At 35.6% G+C, this 17,609-nt stretch overlaps 1 protein-coding gene across 1 annotated transcript in view; it reads right to left on the bottom strand.

Annotated features, from left to right (window-relative positions):
* GPR137C (G protein-coupled receptor 137C) overlaps positions 1 to 17,609 on the bottom strand; it is a 52,293-nt gene that overhangs the window by 34,140 nt on the left and 544 nt on the right. The window lies entirely within an intron of this gene.

Genomic DNA, 17,609 nt, shown 5'->3' with positions numbered 1-17,609 from the left:
AGCAGTGTCATATATATGTTACTGCAACTATTTGTTAGTTGTTTCAAGATTTGCAGAATTAACATGCCCAAGAAAAATATATTCAGAAACCAAATGATCAGTTTAGTAAAATATAATGATCTAGAAGCAGTTTAACACCTTCATTTTGTGTTGTTTTGCAGACTATCAAGTACTTTTACCATATCCTTTACTTAACTAGAAGTATATTTTTAAAAAAGCATAAATAACTATTTTTTCAGGAATGAAGTATTAATTTTATAAGTAAGGAGGAAAATTTATGAGCTTTCATTATTGAAAATCACCCTGAAATATAACAGGTACTATGGATTGCTCATTAGTTTACCATGCACAGCTCTGAAGAAAATTTAACCTATATTAAGGAATATAAAGAATTTATTTCTGAACTAAGAGTCTCATACATTATGGATTTAGAATTGTTAGGAAACTAATCTAAATTGTATTTGGGCTGAAACTGTGCTATCCTTTAAAAAGTTTTCCAACACAAAATCCCCCATTGTATATTACTGATTTTCATAAAACCTTTGATGCTTTTCAAACTAGGAAGATAGCAGAATTGCTTTTTGTAAAGATAAAGACAGAGAGCCAGAGTCATTGGAGAATATCATTCTGACAGATAATGGTGGGGAAAAAAAGGGCAGAATGTATCAGAAGAAGTAATAGAATATCCCAAGGGAGAAAAAAGCAGAAGGAACACTGCTTACTTTCTTTCCATCTAGATTTCTTAAGGACAATAACAGTTTGAACATAATCAGTGATGATGATCATTCACATTAGCTTAAAACCTGCTAATTCCATGGTATGACAGAAAAGTTCCCTAGAGTACACAGTGTCACCTCAAACCAGCCTAGGTGGCTTCATCAGCAACTGGACAAAGTCCTACACAATAGCTGAGGAAAGAGCACAAAAGTTTAAGAAAATATTATTTAAGCATTTTTATACTGAGAGATTAAAGCTGAAAAAAAATTGTAGCATGTGATCAACGTGCTAATGAAAAATGGCAGCTGTAATTGAATTTTTGTTAAAAGTTAGAACATACAGATTTGAAATATACAGCTACACCTTATTTTAGAAAGCAGATGATTCTAAATATTTAAATATTTATGTCCTAAACAAACTAAACTTTGATTGGTTTTAACATGATATGTGTAATTTAAAAATTGGCATTCATATCTCAGAGGTAGCATTCACAGACACTGTATTAGATTTCAGAACTAGGTCATAAAGTAAGAGATTTTTTAAAGAAACCCTCAAATTCTAGATGCGTTATCAGTGTCAAACTATGAGAACTATAGGTGTCTTAGATATCACTGAGACTAACCACTTTACAAATTAAACAACTGGCCCAGAAAAGTAGTGATTTGACAAATACCAATTAGCCAAGTAGAATAGGATTTGGACCAGAACTCATATTCTCAGAATTCTAGTTCAGGACTATTGATGAAATTATACTACTTAAACAGACCCCTCAACAAAGTTAAAATAAAAAGATAACAAGGACACTTAATTTATAGAAGTTTGTCTTTATTTAAAACAAGTTAGGGCTTCCCTGGTGGCACAGTGGTTGAGAGTCCACCTGCCGATGCAGGGGACGCGGGTTCGTTCCCCGGTCCGGGAAGATCCCACATGCCGCGGAGCCGCTGGCCCCGTGAGCCATGGCCGCTGAGCCTGTGTGTCCGGAGCCTGTGCCCCGCAACGGGAGAGGCCACAACAGTGAGAGCCCCGCGTACCGCAAAAAAACAAAACAAAAGAAAACAAAAAACAAGTTAGATGCAAAGTTCTACTTCGCTAAGTTAGAGATTCTGATTTTAATTGTGTGGAGGAAGAGAAGGAAACATTTAAACTCCTTAACTTTACCATGAATTTGCTCAACCATCCAAGTCATTAAGCATTGATCACACATATTAGGTGCTGAAGAGCATGCAAAATTTCCTTCAAAACAAATGTACAATAATGGCTGACCTAAAGCAATGTATATAGTATAGTAGAGCGAGGCAGACATTGATGGTATATCACAGGGGGATGTATGGTACTTTCTTTATATTTGGTCAAACTTAGAACATAAACTTCCCATAAGTTAAGGTGTAAATTACTCAGAGTTCATTTTAACTAATGTTGATGGGTATTAAATGTAATTTAGCTTTGTTATATGGACATTATAAAGAAAATAGGGTGTTGATTTGTTTTATTCCTCTAAGGAAGATAATACAGAAAAAACAAAAGGGGGAAGAGGAGGAAATACAAATTAGTAGCCTATGGGTTGGATCTGATTCACAAAATGTTTTGTTTGGCTTAACCAGTGTTAGCCTATGGTATTTATTTTTTTAAACAATACTTCAATTCCATTATTTAAAAAGTAGATTTCCTATTAAAAAATCCAAATTTCTGATTTCTCTTGAAAAATCAGATGATTTGTCAATGTCATCTCACAGCTGGAACTGAATTAATGTAGTGCCCTCTTTAGATATATGCTCTCTAGTACACCATAGTCACTACCATTCCCTATTATCTCTCAGAGGGTAATATGCAGGGCCCTCTAGGCCTTTGAGTTTGGGACCCCTGTTTTAAAGGAAGCTCTTTTTGAGTGAGACCCAGAGGATATAGACACAGCAATTAGGAGGCTAACTGCCATAGACTAGGCAATAGATAGATGGTAGTATGCACCAGGCATTGTGGATGGGAAGAAGTGAATGGACTTAAGAGATGTTAGGAGGTAACAGACAGGATTTGGTAATGGGGTGAATGTGAGATATGAGAGAGAAGGCAGCATCAATGACTCATAGGTTTCTGAACTACGTAAATACATGGATAGCAGTGCCAGGCACTGAAATGGGGAAGAAAAGAGGAAGGTGAGGTTTGGGGGAAAATAGGTGTAGAGTGGGGAGGGAGGAGGAAAGATCCTGGGCTCACTTGAATATGTTGGATATGGATATGCTGAATCTGAGGGCTTCAGATATCCTTGAAGAGATGTCAAATAGGTGTAGAATATAGAAAGCTAGAGCTCAGAGTCTGTGTTAGGATCATAGATATGTGTATGTGAGTCATCTGCTTTTAAATGGTACAATACCAAGAATGTGGATGCAATCACTTGGCAAGAGCAAGGGACCTAGGCTTAGGTCTTGAGAAACTTCAACCTCTGAGGGCAAGGCAGAGGCAGATGAGTGTGAAGAGAAGCAAGCAAGGTAGTAAAAAAAAAAAAAAAAAAAAAAATCCAGGACAGTGTGCTAGCCAGTGGAAGTGTTATAGAGAAAAATATGGAGTCAATTGCTGCTGAGAGATGAACCTGGGTGAGGATTGAAAAGTGCCTAATGAACTTGATAGAAAGGTCACTGTAAGCCTTAGGCAACAGCTCTTTTGGTAGAGTGATGGGGCAAAGCAGATTAGAGTGGCTGGGGAAGTGAGAAGATGGTGAGTACGTACATGGTCACCCCTGAAGAAATTTGACCATGAAAAAAAAGTATGAGGTAGCTCTTGGTTTTGTTAAGCCTCTTTATTATTATGTTTTCTATTTTATTAATCTCTACATTAATTTCCTTCTGCTTGTTTCCTTTGGGTTTATCTTTTTTTTTTTAACATAAAATTGGATGCTTACTTAACTTGCTAAATTTCAGGCTCTTCTTTTCTAATGTAAACATTTAAAGTTCCAGATTTACTTCTGTGTGCCAGTTTAGCTGCTTCATATAAAGTTCTGATATATAGTATTTTTATTATCATATTCTAAATATTTTCTAAATTTCATTGTGATTACATCCTTTACCCATGTGTTCATAAGTGTTTAAAATTTTTCCAAATAAACTTTCACACCTTATTTCTGTTACTGAATTCAGAGTTATTTGGGGATGAGAGAACATAGTCTAAGAAATCCCAATTTTTTGAAATTTAATATTAATAGCTAATAATCAACACCATTTGGCAGGTACCACTCTAAAGATTTTACATGAATTATATACTTTACTCCTCACAATGATTCTATGAGGTAAGTACTATTATTATTCTCATTTTTATAAATGAGGAAATAGGCATAGAGAGGTTATGTCATTTACCCACATAACTTTATGAAGTTACACAGAGCTGCTAAATAACGGGGCTACACTTTTTACATTCTTCCTCACTTTAGGTTTTATTCTCAGATTATATTTCAAACCTCTGCACTGTTTTTGTTTGTTTGTTTTTGTTTTTGCAGGGGGAATCAATTTCATTGAGGTATAATATATGTATGTGGGTGTACAATTTGATGAGTTTTGTCTACTTTTGCAACCTGTGAAGCCACCATTTCAATCAAATACAGAATCTTTCCACACCCACTAAATTTCATCCTGCCCCAGGCCCCAATCAATAGGTAATCCACTTTTTGTGACTATAGGTTAGTCTGCATTTTCTAAAATTTAATATAAATGTAATGACATAGTGTGAGCTCATTTTTGTCTGGTTTCTTTCATTCTACATATTGATTTTTTAGATACATCCATGTTGTTGTGTTTATCACTAGCACTTTCCTTTCCTACTGCAAAGTATACCCCTTTGTATAGATATACCATATTTTGTTTATCCCTTTGCTTTTTATGGATATTTGGGTTAATTTCAGTTTTGGGCCATTGTGAAATAAGCTACTACGAACATTCACATTCAAGTTTTTGTATGGACATATGCTTTTGTTTCTCTTGGGCCTCTTGGACTTCAAGAGCTGTTTTATGACATTTCACTTTTCAAAAACTGTCTAACTGCTTTCCAAAGTGGGTATAAACTTTATATTCCTATCATCAGGGTATATTTTCTTATTAATACACATCTTTGGCAATACTTGGTATAAACTTTTAATTTTAGTCTTTCTAGTCAATATTTAATGGTATCTCATTGTTGTAATTTTCATTTTCCTGATGACTAACGATCATGAGCATCTTTTCATGTGCTTCTTGGCCACGCATTCATCTTCTTTTGTGAAGTGTCTTAAAATATTTTGCCCATATTTATTGGATTTTCTTACTGTTGAGTTGTAAGAGTTCTTAATATATTCTGGATACAAGTACTTTGCAAGATACATGTGCTGCAAATCATTATCTGTTTTGCAAAAACAAGCTTTTATTTTGATAAAGTCTTGTTTGTCAATTTTGGTTCATGCTTTTTTTTTTTTTTGCCGTACGCGGGCCTCCCTCTGCTGTGGCCTCTCCCGTTGCGGAGCACAGGCTCCGGACGCGCAGGCTCAGCGGCCATGGCTCACGGGCCCAGCCGCTCCGCGGCATGTGGGATCTTCCCGGACCGGGGCGCGAACCCGGCTCCCCTGCATCGGCAGGCGGACGCGCAACCACTGCGCCACCAGGGAAGCCCCGGTTCATGCTTTTTGTTTCCTAAGAAATATTTGGCTCCTACAAAGTAATGAAGATTTTCTTCTACGAGTTTTAGCTTTTACATTTAGGTCTATGATCCAGAGCAAGTATATATCTAAGTATATGGTGTGACGTAAGAATCAGTATTCATTCTTCCCCATATGGATACCCAATTATTTCAGAACCATTTATTGAAAAAAATGTTCGTTTCCTCACTCAATTACCTGGGCACCTTTGTAAAAAGTCTATTGACTATATATGTGTGGGTCTAATTCTGCATTCTCATTTCTTCTCCATTGATCTATATGTCTATATTTTCCCTAGTATTACAATGTCTCAATTACTATAGCTTTACAGGAAGTCTTGAAATCAGGTAGTGTGATCATGCAACTTTGGTTTTCTTTTTCAAAATTGTTTCCGCTATTTTAAATGCTTTGTATTTCCACATACATTTAAAAATAATCTTGGCAACTGCTACCAAAAAATCCTGCTAATATTTTAATTGGGATTGCATTGAATGTATGTATCAATTTAGGGGAGAAGTGACATCTTAAAAATAATGGGTCTTCCAGGGTATTTTTTGCCATTTACTTAGGCCTTCTTTAATTTCTCTCAGTAGTTTTGTAGTTTTCATTGTAAAGATCTTGCACATATATTACATTTATTCATAAATATTTTAATTTGGGGTGGGGCACTATCATAAATGGAATTGTCTTTATATTTTTTTCAATTGTTTTCTGCTAGTATATGAAATAGTTTTATCCTGCAAACTTCTTAAATTCACTTATTAGCTCTAGTTGATTTTTGTAGGTCCATTAAAATTTTTTCCTCAATCATGTCACCTACAAATAAAGACAATTTTACTTCTTTCTTTCTAATATTTGTCTGTTTTTCCTTACCTTGTTGCAATGGCTGAACCTCCAGCACAATGGCTAGGACAAGAAGTGAAGTACCTGCCTCTTGCCTAGGGAGTAATCTTTCAGTCTTTCATCATTAAGTATTATGTTGGCTATAGGTATTTTTGTAGATGTTCTTCAGTAGATCGAGGAATTTCTGTTCTTAGTTTGCTAAAAGTTGATTTTTAATAAAAATCACGAATGGTTGTTGAATTTTGTCAAATTCTTTTTCTGTATCTATTGAGATGATATGATTTTCTCCCCTACACTGCAAATATGGTCTATTACATTGATTTTTGAATGTTAAACCAATGTTGTATTCTTGGGATAAAACATATTTGGTCATGATATGTTATCCTTTATCTATATATTTGGATTTGATTTGTCAAGGATTTTTGAATCTATGTTTGTGAGAGATATTTGCAATTATTTTTTTTTAAATTATTGAAGTATAGTTGATTTACAATGTTGTGTTAATTTCTGCTGTATAGCAAAGTGATTCAGTTATACATATATATTCTTGTTCATATTATTTTCCATTATGGTTTATGACAGGATATTGAATATAGTTCCCTGCAGTTATTTTTATAATTATTTTTTCTGATTTTTGTATCAGTTAGTCCTCACAATAACCCTATGGAGTATGCATTATTATTATCCATTTTTGGAAATGGGACACAGGCAGAGCCAGTAAGTGGTTGAGATGTACTCTCAGACACTGTGTCTCACTGTCTTTAATTTGTTAAGTGTTGCTTTCATGCTCTAGTATGTTGTTAATTTCTAAAAGTGTTCCATGAAATAAAAAGAAATTATACTCAATGACTGGCATTTTTTGTTATTTCCTTGCATATTTTTTATATTCTTTACATTTTCTAAGAGCAGAAGTAAAACTAGAAAATTAAACAACACATTCGTGAAGAACCATTGGGTCAAGGAAGAAAGCAAAAGGGAAATTAGAAAATATCTCAAGACATTAAAAAAAATGATGTTAGTTGTAGCTTTTTTTTGTTACATTGAAGTAATTTTTTTCTATTCTTAGTTTGTTGAGTTTTTATCATGAAAGCGTGTTAAATTTTGTCAAATGCCTTTTCTGCATCTATTGTAAAGATGTGATTTATCTTTTGTTCTGTTAATGTGGTATATTACATTAATTGATTTTCTTGAACCATCCATGTATCTCAGAGGTAACTCCCACTTGGTCATGGTGTATAATACTTTTAATGTGCTGTTGGATTCAGTTTGCTAGTATTTTGTTGAGGACTTTTGCATCTATATTCATCAGGAATACTGGCCTGTAGTTTTCTTTTCAGGTGGTATCTTTGGCTTTAGTATCTAGGTGATGCTGGCCTCGTTGAACTAGTTAGGAAGTCTTCTCTCCTCTTCAATTTTTTTGGAAATGTTTGAGAATAAGTGACATTAACTCTTTAAATATTTGGTAGAATTCTCCAGTGAAGCCATCTGGGTCTGGACTTTTCTTTATTGGGAGCTTTTTTATTATTGATTCAATCTCCATACTAGTTATAGGTCTCTTCATACTTTCTGTTTCTTCATGATTCAGTCTTGGTAGGTTGTATTTTTATGGGAATTTATCCATTTCTTCTCGGTTATTCAGCTTGTTGGTATATAACTGCTTATAGTAGTCTCTTATGATCTTTTTTATTTCTGTGGCATCAGTTGTAATGTCTCTTCTTTCATTTCTGCTTTTACTTATTTTGTCTTTTTTTCTTAATTGCCTAGCTAAGAGTTTGTCAATTTTATTTAGCTTTTCAAAAAACTTAGTTTCATCAATTTTTTTCTATTGTTTTTTAATTCTCTATTTTGTTTATTTCTGCTCTGATCTTTGTTATCTCCTTCCTTCTGTTAATTTTGGGCTTAGTTTGTTTTTTCCAGCTCCTTGAGGTGTAAAATTAGGCTGTTCATCTGAGATCTTTCTTCTTTTTAAATGTAGGTGCTTATCACTATGGAAATCTCTCTTAGTACTGCTTTTGCTGCAACACATAATTTTGGGAATGTTGTGTTTTCTTTTGTCAAGACATATTTTCTAATTTCCTTTTTGATTTCTTCTTTGACCCAATCGTTGTTCAACAGTGTGTTAATTTCCACATAGTTGTAAATTTTCCAGTTTTACTTCTGCTATTGAGTTTTAGTTTCATTCCACTGTAGTCAGAAAAGATACTTTGTATGATCTTAATCTTCTTAAATGTGTTAAGACTTATTTTGTGACCTAACATGCAATCTACCCTGGAGCAAGATCCGCATGTGCTTGAGAAGAATGTGTATTTTGCTGCTGTTGTGCGAAATGTTCTACATGTCTGTCAGTGCCATTTGGTCCATAATGTTGCTCAAGTGCTTGGTTTCTTTATTGATCTTCTGTCTGGATGTTCTATCCGTTATTGAAAGTGGGGCATTGAAGTCTCTTACTGTTATGGTGTTACTGTCTTATTTCTCCCTTCAGTTCCGTCAATATTTGTTTTATATGTTTAGGTACTCTGATGTTGGATGCATATTTATAATTGTTATATCTTCCTGGTGGATTGACCCTTTCATAATATAATAATACAAAGTCCTTCTTTGCCTCTTATGACAGTTTTTGACTTAAAGTCTATTTTGTCTAACTAAAGCAACCCCTGCATTCTTTTGGTTACTATTTGCATAGTATCTTTTTCCATCTTTTTACTTTCAGTCTATGTGTACCCTTAAATCGAAAGTGAGTTTCCTGTAGACAGCATACAGTTGGGTCTTTTATATTTTTAGTCCGTTCAGCAACTCTTATGTCATTTGATTGGGGAGTTTAATCAACTTACATTTAAAGTACTTACTGGAAAGAAACAATTTATATTGCTATTTTGTTGATGTTTTTCTATTAGCTTTGTAGTTCTTTGGTCTGTTATTTCCTCTCTTGCTGTCTTCCTGTTTTGTTAATTTTTTTTCATATTGATATACTTTGATTATTTTCCATTTTAATTTTGTGTAACTTCTATAATGTGTGTGTGGTGTATGTCCGTGTATGTGGTTACCTTAAGGCTTACAAAAAATATTTTATGCAACAGTCTATTTAAAGCTGATAAATTCAACTGCATACAAAAACTCTACACTTAAACTTCTTCCACCCACACTCCAACATTTTATTGTTGTCATAATTTACTCTGTTTATCTTGTGTATCTTTTAATATCTTTAGTTATTTTAATATTTATTCTTAACTTTTATAGAATTAAGTGATTTACCCACCACCATTATAGTAATACAATATTCTGTATTTGTCTATATATTCATCTTTATCAATGAGTTTCATACTTATGCTACTGTGTTACTTTTTAGCATCATTTTGTTTCAACCTGAAGAACTCTCTTTAGCATTTCTTATAAGACAGGTCTAGTGGTGACCTTCAGCTTTTGTTTATCTGGGAAGGTCATGATCTCTCTATTTTTTGAAGGCTAGTTTTGCAGAGTATGTTATTCTTACTTGGCATTTTGTTGTTGTGTTCTTTTAGTACTTTAATAAGATTATCCTGCTTTTTTTCTGGCCTGCAAAATTTCTGCTGAAAAATTTCTTATAGTCTTGTAGGGGTTCCCCTGTATGTGACAAGTCTCTTCCTTCTCTGCTTTCAAAATTCAAGGGCCTTTGACTTCTAATAATTTGATTATAATGTGTCTTGGTGTGGATTTCTTTGTATTCTTTTGACTTCTTGGATCTGGATGTCCATGTTCTACTCCAGTTTTGGGAATTTTTCAGTCATCATTATCATCATCATCGAATAAGCTTTCTGGTACTTTCTTCTCTGTCTGGGATTCAATGTGTATATTGATCTGTTTGATGGTGTACCGTAAGTCCCTTTAGTTTTGTTCATTCTTTTTCATTCCTTTTTTTTTTCTGACTAAATTATTTCCAATGACTTGTCTTCAAGTTCACTGATCCTTTCTCCTGTTTGATATCTAGTCTGTTGATAAACTGCTCAAGTGAATTTTTCACATTCTTCAGCTCCATGATTTCTGTTTTGTACTATTTTTTTTTTTTTTGGCTGTGCTGTGTGGCTTGTGGAATCTTAGTTTCTCTACCAGGGTTTGAACCTATGCCCCCTGCAGTGGAAGAGTGAAGTCCTAACCACTGGACCGCCAGGGAATTCCCTTAACATTTTCTATCTCTGTTGAAATTTCTCATGCTTTGTTCTCTTGCCTGTAGTTAGCATCTTTATGACAGTTATTTTGAATTCTCTGTTGGGTAAATTATATACCTCTGTTTCATTAGGGTTTCTGGAGATTAATCTTGCTTTATTTGAAACATCTCAGCCTGATTCTTCATTTTTCTCAACTCTCTGCATTACCGTCTATGCATTAGACAAAATAGGTACCTCTCCCAATCTTCATGGAATGGCCTTGGACAGTAGAACACTGTCACCAATCAACTTGTCCAGAGACTTTGGGGGCCTCTACCAACTCTTTCCCTCCTCAGGGAATAGCAGGAAGCTGTAGTTCTGGTTTGCTCGTTGTGTGCTGAGGAAGCAGGGGAGCTATGTTGTCTGCCAGTTCAAATTGCTGTCTCCATTCTCCTCCCAGAGTTCTAATACTGGCAAGACAGAAGCCTGATCTCTGGGGAGCCCCCTAAGAAAAGCTGGGATGCTGGACATGTGAACTAACCCCTACCCTCATCTGGGAGAAGCTGAGACCTAGGAGGTCTCTTCCCAATTTTATGGCACTGTGCTGGGGTCAGGGACTCTGACGAGAGTCTGTCCCAAATCTCCCTACTGGTTTTGGTGATTCTTGTTTTGTGTTCACCTGCCGTGCAGGAGCCTTTCAATTCATTTTTGGATTTCTCACAAAGGGAATTTGTGACTTGTTGCTGATCAGTATGTTTTCAGGGGGATGGAGGGTCCATCACCATCTTGCTGATGTCACTCCCAACTTGGCTTTTATTTCACCCTTATTATTGATAGTTTTATTGTGGGTAGAATTTTGCTGGTTATTTTCTCTCAGCATTTTCAGGATGTTTCACCATGTCCTGGATTCCTTAGTTGTTAATGAAATACCAACAAAAACTAACTTTCATTCCTTTGTTGGTAATATTATCTCTGTCTAATTGTTTTAAAAACATTTTGTCTTCGGTATTTTGAGGTTTTACTCTTTGTTCATTTTCTTTTAACCTGTCTTGGGTTTTTTGGGCTCTCTGAATTTGAAATTTGGCATCTTTCATAAATTGGGGAAAACTCTAAGTCATTATTCTTTTAAGTAATTTCTCTGAAATTCTAATTAGATATACACTGGACCTGCTCATTATATCTTCATTCTCTCTTAATCTCTTGTTCTTATTTCCATCTTTTATTTCTCTGGGCTATATTCTGGGTGATATTTTCCCTCAGATCTTTGAGCTTAATGATTTCTTTTTAGCTATTTAATCTGTTCAGTTCATTTCAGTTTCTAATTTTCATTGTATTTTTCATTTAAAAAATGATTTTTCTCCAAATGTGCATAGTCAATTTTGATTATTTCTTTATCATATATCACCAGTGTTTACTTACTTAAATCAGATAAGTGAATATTTTATACAATCTATTTGAAAATTCTGACATCTTCAATCTTTGCAGGGAAGAGTCCCTAGAGTGATTTTTTCATTTTGAGCTCATGTTCCTTCAAATTTTATTTGTCAGGATTCTGGGAGTATAGTACACTCCTCGACAGATTATTTGCATTTGCTCCTTCCAGGTCCTTGAGGTTACCACCAAGCCAGGATTTTCCCCCCTCTAAAATCACAGAAGTGTGATTTCAGGCTTCAAACTTGTGTGAGAATAAGCTTGTTACGCATTTTCAGAGACGACATTTCTTTCCTCAGTTTGTACCTCCTTCACCCAGAGCCAAGGCAGAGACAAGCATAAATCCCACCACCAACCTCTGAGGACCTGCTTATTTTTCCCATAATTCATCCACTGAAGATGTGTGTTCCGAGAGTCCTGGCATTAAGTTGGAGGGGATGAGTTCTTTGATTAGACCTCGCCACAAGGTATTGCCTCCTATGTCACCTCTTCAGAACCCCAGCACATTGAAATCCAGGCTTTAGGTTAGCAGGAAGCAGCTAGCAACTACCCCCAAACCCAAGACAAACATTTGTGTTGTACTTTATAATTTCATATTCACTTCTTTTTTTGTGGTTTCTTGTCTCTGAGGAACTTCCTCACTTACCAGCTCAATCATTCATTGAAAGGGATTAAATGCTCTCTGTAGCATTTTAAGGCATTTCTCGGAATCTCTGTTCAGCCAGATGGCCCTGTTTTCTATTTCTATAAACTAGGAGGCGAGGGTCATATGCTGAGTATGAAGGAGGAAAAAAGTTTGCTGGAGAGTGGAAAAGGTTTGAAATGGTGGAAAATGGGAAAGCAAGTTAAATAGTGAGCACTAAATAATAAACAGTGTTAATGGTATTCAGAAAAGTTCATAGGGAGCGATCACTTGACAAGACTTTATAGCCTGTGGGCTATGCAGTAGTCTCATTTCTGATACATATTATATTAGCCATAAAACCTTGGACAAATCACACCTTGTTTATATCTACCTATTTCATAGGGGTTATGAAGACAAACAACTGTTGTGAACTGCTTTGAAAATATTAAATCACACAGAATGTAAGGCATTGTAATCAGGTCTTTGCCATGGAATTGTAGTTCAAACTCTTGCTTCACAGATGATCTCAGGAAAAACAGAATCAAGTTAATGGACAGAACAGTTTAGAAGATTTGGATAAAAACAGTTCATAATCACAGTTATGGATAAAAACCCAACATTGACAAAACCACGATTTCCAGTAAATATAGTAACTGACTCATGATGTGAGACTTGCTTGTTCTGCAGACTTTTCTGTTTAATAGAATTTGTTGAAATCAAATTAGCAAAGCCCTAATTATCATGGGCCATTTGCCATGATATAAGAATAGTTTTGCTAAGCAAAACTATAATATATTAAAGTGGCTTCATTAGTAAGATTTTACCTGTAGTAATCAGAAGTAACTATCTAACTAAACCAAGAAAATCTAAGAGAATCTTAGCATTCATATCATAAGAAATCTTTTAAGCAGAAAATATAAAGATCCCAGAAAGTACACAAATAATTTACCTCACATATTCATCAAAATTAACTCTCAAATTTTAGATAGCTAAATATTTTCAAGATTTTGGCCTTTTCAAGATTGTCATTCAAAAATATATTCACCATTGTTCTATGAGATTAAAGTATGATAAAATAACTTCTTATCCTTAAGGAGTTTCTATTTTAGGTGGTAGAAATACTTTTGTGAGAAATCACAGAACATTATAAGAAAACCAAAGTACCTGTTAAGTTGCACTCCATGTTATTTGACATTCCATCAATATTTGGAAGAATATATCCAATGTCAGGGACAATGATAGCATCCATGAATGTAAGAGTTAAGATTCTGAATTTAATTTTCCTAGCTGTTTTGGCATTGTGATTTAGTCACTGCATTTTATCCCGATTAAGCAACTGGCACTCATTTTACAAAATTGCAAGAAAAAATGTCACTATGGGTCTTGGAGATGAACTCATTGATTTTCGCATGCATCAACAATACTCCAAAGATAGTACTATCAACACTCATTTTTAGTCCTTTTACTTGTTCCCGTGGTAGGTAGCATGTTTTATCACATAATTTGTTTTAAAGACTGAAACCTTCTCTGTTAAACATACAGGAGTGTGAACCGTTCTCTGGTAAAGTACATGTTCTATTAATCATGCCGGAAAAAGTTCAATAGGTGTTTTTAACTTAGTGTACAGGTTTTTCCTTTTTTTTCAACTATCTGCTTCCAGGAGGTTAAGTATGGTAAATCTAATTATTTCAGAAAGGGCTACTCCCCCTCATCTGAATTCCATTCAAGTGTAGTCAACAAAAGAAAGAGTGGTTTAGGCAGTCTTAACTTTTTTTAAAATATAAATTTATATTTTATTTTATTTAGTTTTGGCTGCGTTGGGCTTTTGTTACTGTGCGCGGGCTTTCTCTAGTTGCGGCGAGCGGGGGCTGCTCTTCTTTGCAGTGCGCGGGCTTCTCACTGCAGTAGCTTCTTTTGTTGTGAAGCATGGGCTCTAGGCACGTGGGCTCAGTAGTTGTGGCTTACTGGCTCTAGAGTGCAGGCTCAGTAGTTGTGGTGCACGGGCTTAGTTGCTCCGCAGCATGTGGGATCTTCCCGGACGAGGGCTCGAACCTGTGTCCCCTGCACTGGCAGGTGGATTCTTAACCACTGCGCCACCAGGGAAGCCCAGTCTTAACTTTTTGAAAGCTTATTTTTAGAAGAACTAGCAAAATGTATTCAAAGTAGTAATGGTTGTTTTACTAACTTTATTTTTACACTGCTCTATGGTTCTTTGTAACTAAGTCCTTAAAGTTAGGACGTTTTTAATTAGTGAGAAATGGACACAACAAATACTTTAAAGAGGTCAAAGGCAAAATGAAATTGGCATTTAATATGACAGTAAAGACAGAGTGATTTGGTAATCAAGAAGCACAACTATTTAAAACAGATATAAGGGCCTTTTGTTAAAAAAAAAAGTCAAATTTTAGTTAAGTTTTGTTTCTGTCACCATGTAGACTTCCCCTACCGCTTTGCTATAATACAAAGAACTCACTGGGGGGATTCTCTGGTGGCGCAGTGGTTAAGAATCCACCTGCCAATGCAGGGGACACGGGTTCGAGCCCTGGTCCGGGAAGATCCCACATGCCGTGGAGCAACTAAGCCCGTGCACCACAACTACTGAGCCTGTGCTCTAGAGCCTGCAAGTCACAACTACTGAGCCTGTGTGTCACAACTACTGAAGCCCGCGCACCTAGAGCCCGTGCTCCACAACAAGAGAAGCCACCGCAATGAGAAGCCTGCGCACTGCAATGAACAGTAGCCCCCACTCGCTGTAACTAGAGAAATCCTGGGCACAGCAAGGAAGACCCAATGCAGCCAAAAATAAATAAATAAAATAAATAAATTTATTAAAAAAAAGAAAAAACAAAGAACTCATTGGGAAAGCTTTATTCATTCAGAATGATCAATAAGAAGTGTGCTTCCAGTTACTTGAAATTGATATAAAAATTTGAATTCAAATATTATTTTAAATATAGATTCCTTTGGATTATTTCTAGTGAATATGGAAATGATTTCTGGTTAAAATATCTCTTTTTAAACAGGTTGAAAATTTGTTCAAGTTATAGTTATGTGTCTTAAAATTGTTAATTTTATTAAAAAAAGGATAGACAAACAACCTACACTCTTTCTAGGAGACACTACAAAATGAAAAAAACTTTAGTCCAACTTCTTTCCAAATTATGTTTTCTAGGGTAATAGAATCTTATTGCTTTTTAAAAAGTACATGAAACAAACAAGAGATCCATTTAACAGGAAGACTTTTAGACGTTTAAATTCTCCGTCACTAGCTTGGAATAACAGCAATCAAAAGACTGAAAACCAAAAAAAAAAAAAAAAAAAAGACTGAAAACCCAATCTGGATATTGTGTAGTTTATGCTGTAGAAGTATACTTTTAGAATTTTGAGCTTAAATACAGATGCTTTTTTTTTCTATTGTGATAATGTTTAGTCACATTGTGTTTACCTCAGGGTGACAGGTATGACTGGTAGAGGGCACAAGGGGACCTTCTGGGGCACTGAAAATGCTGTATATTTTAATCTGATAACATGGTAACATGATGTGTATGTGGTAACATGAGTGTATGTAAAATTTCACCTAGCTGTATACTTAAGCTTTATGTACTTTATGTTATATGTTATATTTCAAGAAAAAAGTAAAAACAGTATTTAGCTACTTTATGAAATGCCCACCAATTATTTTACGGTGAGTCATTAATATGACTTTGTTAGTCAAAAATGCATAGGGGAAAAACAAATTATCTGATACTCATGGCCTAAGGACTGCTAGTCACTCTGAGGTAAATTAACTATATCTGAAGCTAGAGCAAAGCTTTAGTGATGAGATGTCGCTGGTAGTGTATCAGAAATTGTGTCAGGAAGAATACAATGTATCAGCTTAACTATGAAGGACTGAAGTGTTATAACAGTTTAAACAACAACTAGAAGATCTGAACATCTTCAAATAAGTGACATGACTATGGCATGTTTATTTGATTTATGATTACCCATGCTTTTTACTTCTGCTTCTTACTGTTCGGGTTTTTGTCATTGTATTGCTTGGACTTCCAAATGACAGGGAATTAAAGTTAAATTAGTTTTGTTGCCTATTCTGAACTGCTGTTTTTAGTGTGGTAAAAAGCTGAAGTTATGACTGTGCTTTTAAAATTATGCCTTCTACTTCCTAGCTATTATGGGAGCAAAGAGTTGGTTTACGCAGGGAATATAAACACTTAATCTGCCTCAAATGTTTTTTTACTTTTGCTCAGAACTATGTTAATTCTCATCACCTCCAAAAGCCTTTGAGAGGATTAGCTGCATAGACCAATATTGTTCTATATTAGTCAGTATTAAGCATATGATGTCACCTTGTTTTCTCTCCTCCTCAAGATTTTTTTTTTGCGGGGAGGGCGGGGGAATTTTTTTTTTTTTTTGGCAATTCTCAAAATTCTGTGGCTTAAATACCACTAGCTGGCACACATGATTGACAACCTTACACTCCCAAACCTGTTTGAAATGGGTTAAATACCTAAGTGCTGCAGAACAATGCAAACCAACCAGCAATTCCTCATAAAAGAGAAAGGGGGTGTGATTAGGTTCCAGCTATTAAGCAAGTTATTGCAAAAACAGTTTGGTGGTTTGTTTCTGCAATAGGCGCAGGTTAAGCTAGTATTTTCTCTCTTAATTAGCTCAAAAAAAGGAAAAAAGACTAGGCTATAAGAGGTCGGATAAATAGCCAAAACAAAACATGAAGCAACTGGGGCAAACACACTCGGGGCTTTACGGAGGTCTTTATACTGATCCTCGACATTGGTTATTGCTTATTAACCCCGCCGGAGAACTAACGAACGGAATCTGTGTGAGGCTTATCGAGCCCGGGGAAAGGAGATGCAGGAGAGAATAAAGCTTCTAATAAAAGAAACGCAGCAACAATAGCAGAGGAACAGCTCTGCCTGGTGACGTAATGGCTGGCAGCAGTCCAGCTTCAGCAGAGCTGCTGCTACCTCAGCATCCAACCTCTCTCAACACAGTCCAGCTTCGGCAGAGCTACCGGGGCTGCTACTTTTTGCGATGCCACTTTGTCGGTGGCACCGACACCTTCCCTTAGAGGGCCAGGACGCTGAACAAAGGCTGGTCCTGCTGTTTCAAGTTGTCGGAACACACACTCTCTCTCACCCCCCGCAAGCCCCTCAGTCGCCGAGCCGATCGCTGCTTAAGTTTAGGACGAGAACCCTGGCGCACA

The sequence above is a fragment of the Physeter macrocephalus genome, chromosome 11, assembly GCF_002837175.3.
Source record: "Physeter macrocephalus isolate SW-GA chromosome 11, ASM283717v5, whole genome shotgun sequence".
Classification (NCBI taxonomy): Eukaryota; Metazoa; Chordata; class Mammalia; order Artiodactyla; family Physeteridae; genus Physeter; species Physeter macrocephalus.
The sequence above is the reverse complement of the archived record's forward strand: the minus strand, read 5'-3'. Positions and strand labels throughout refer to the sequence as shown.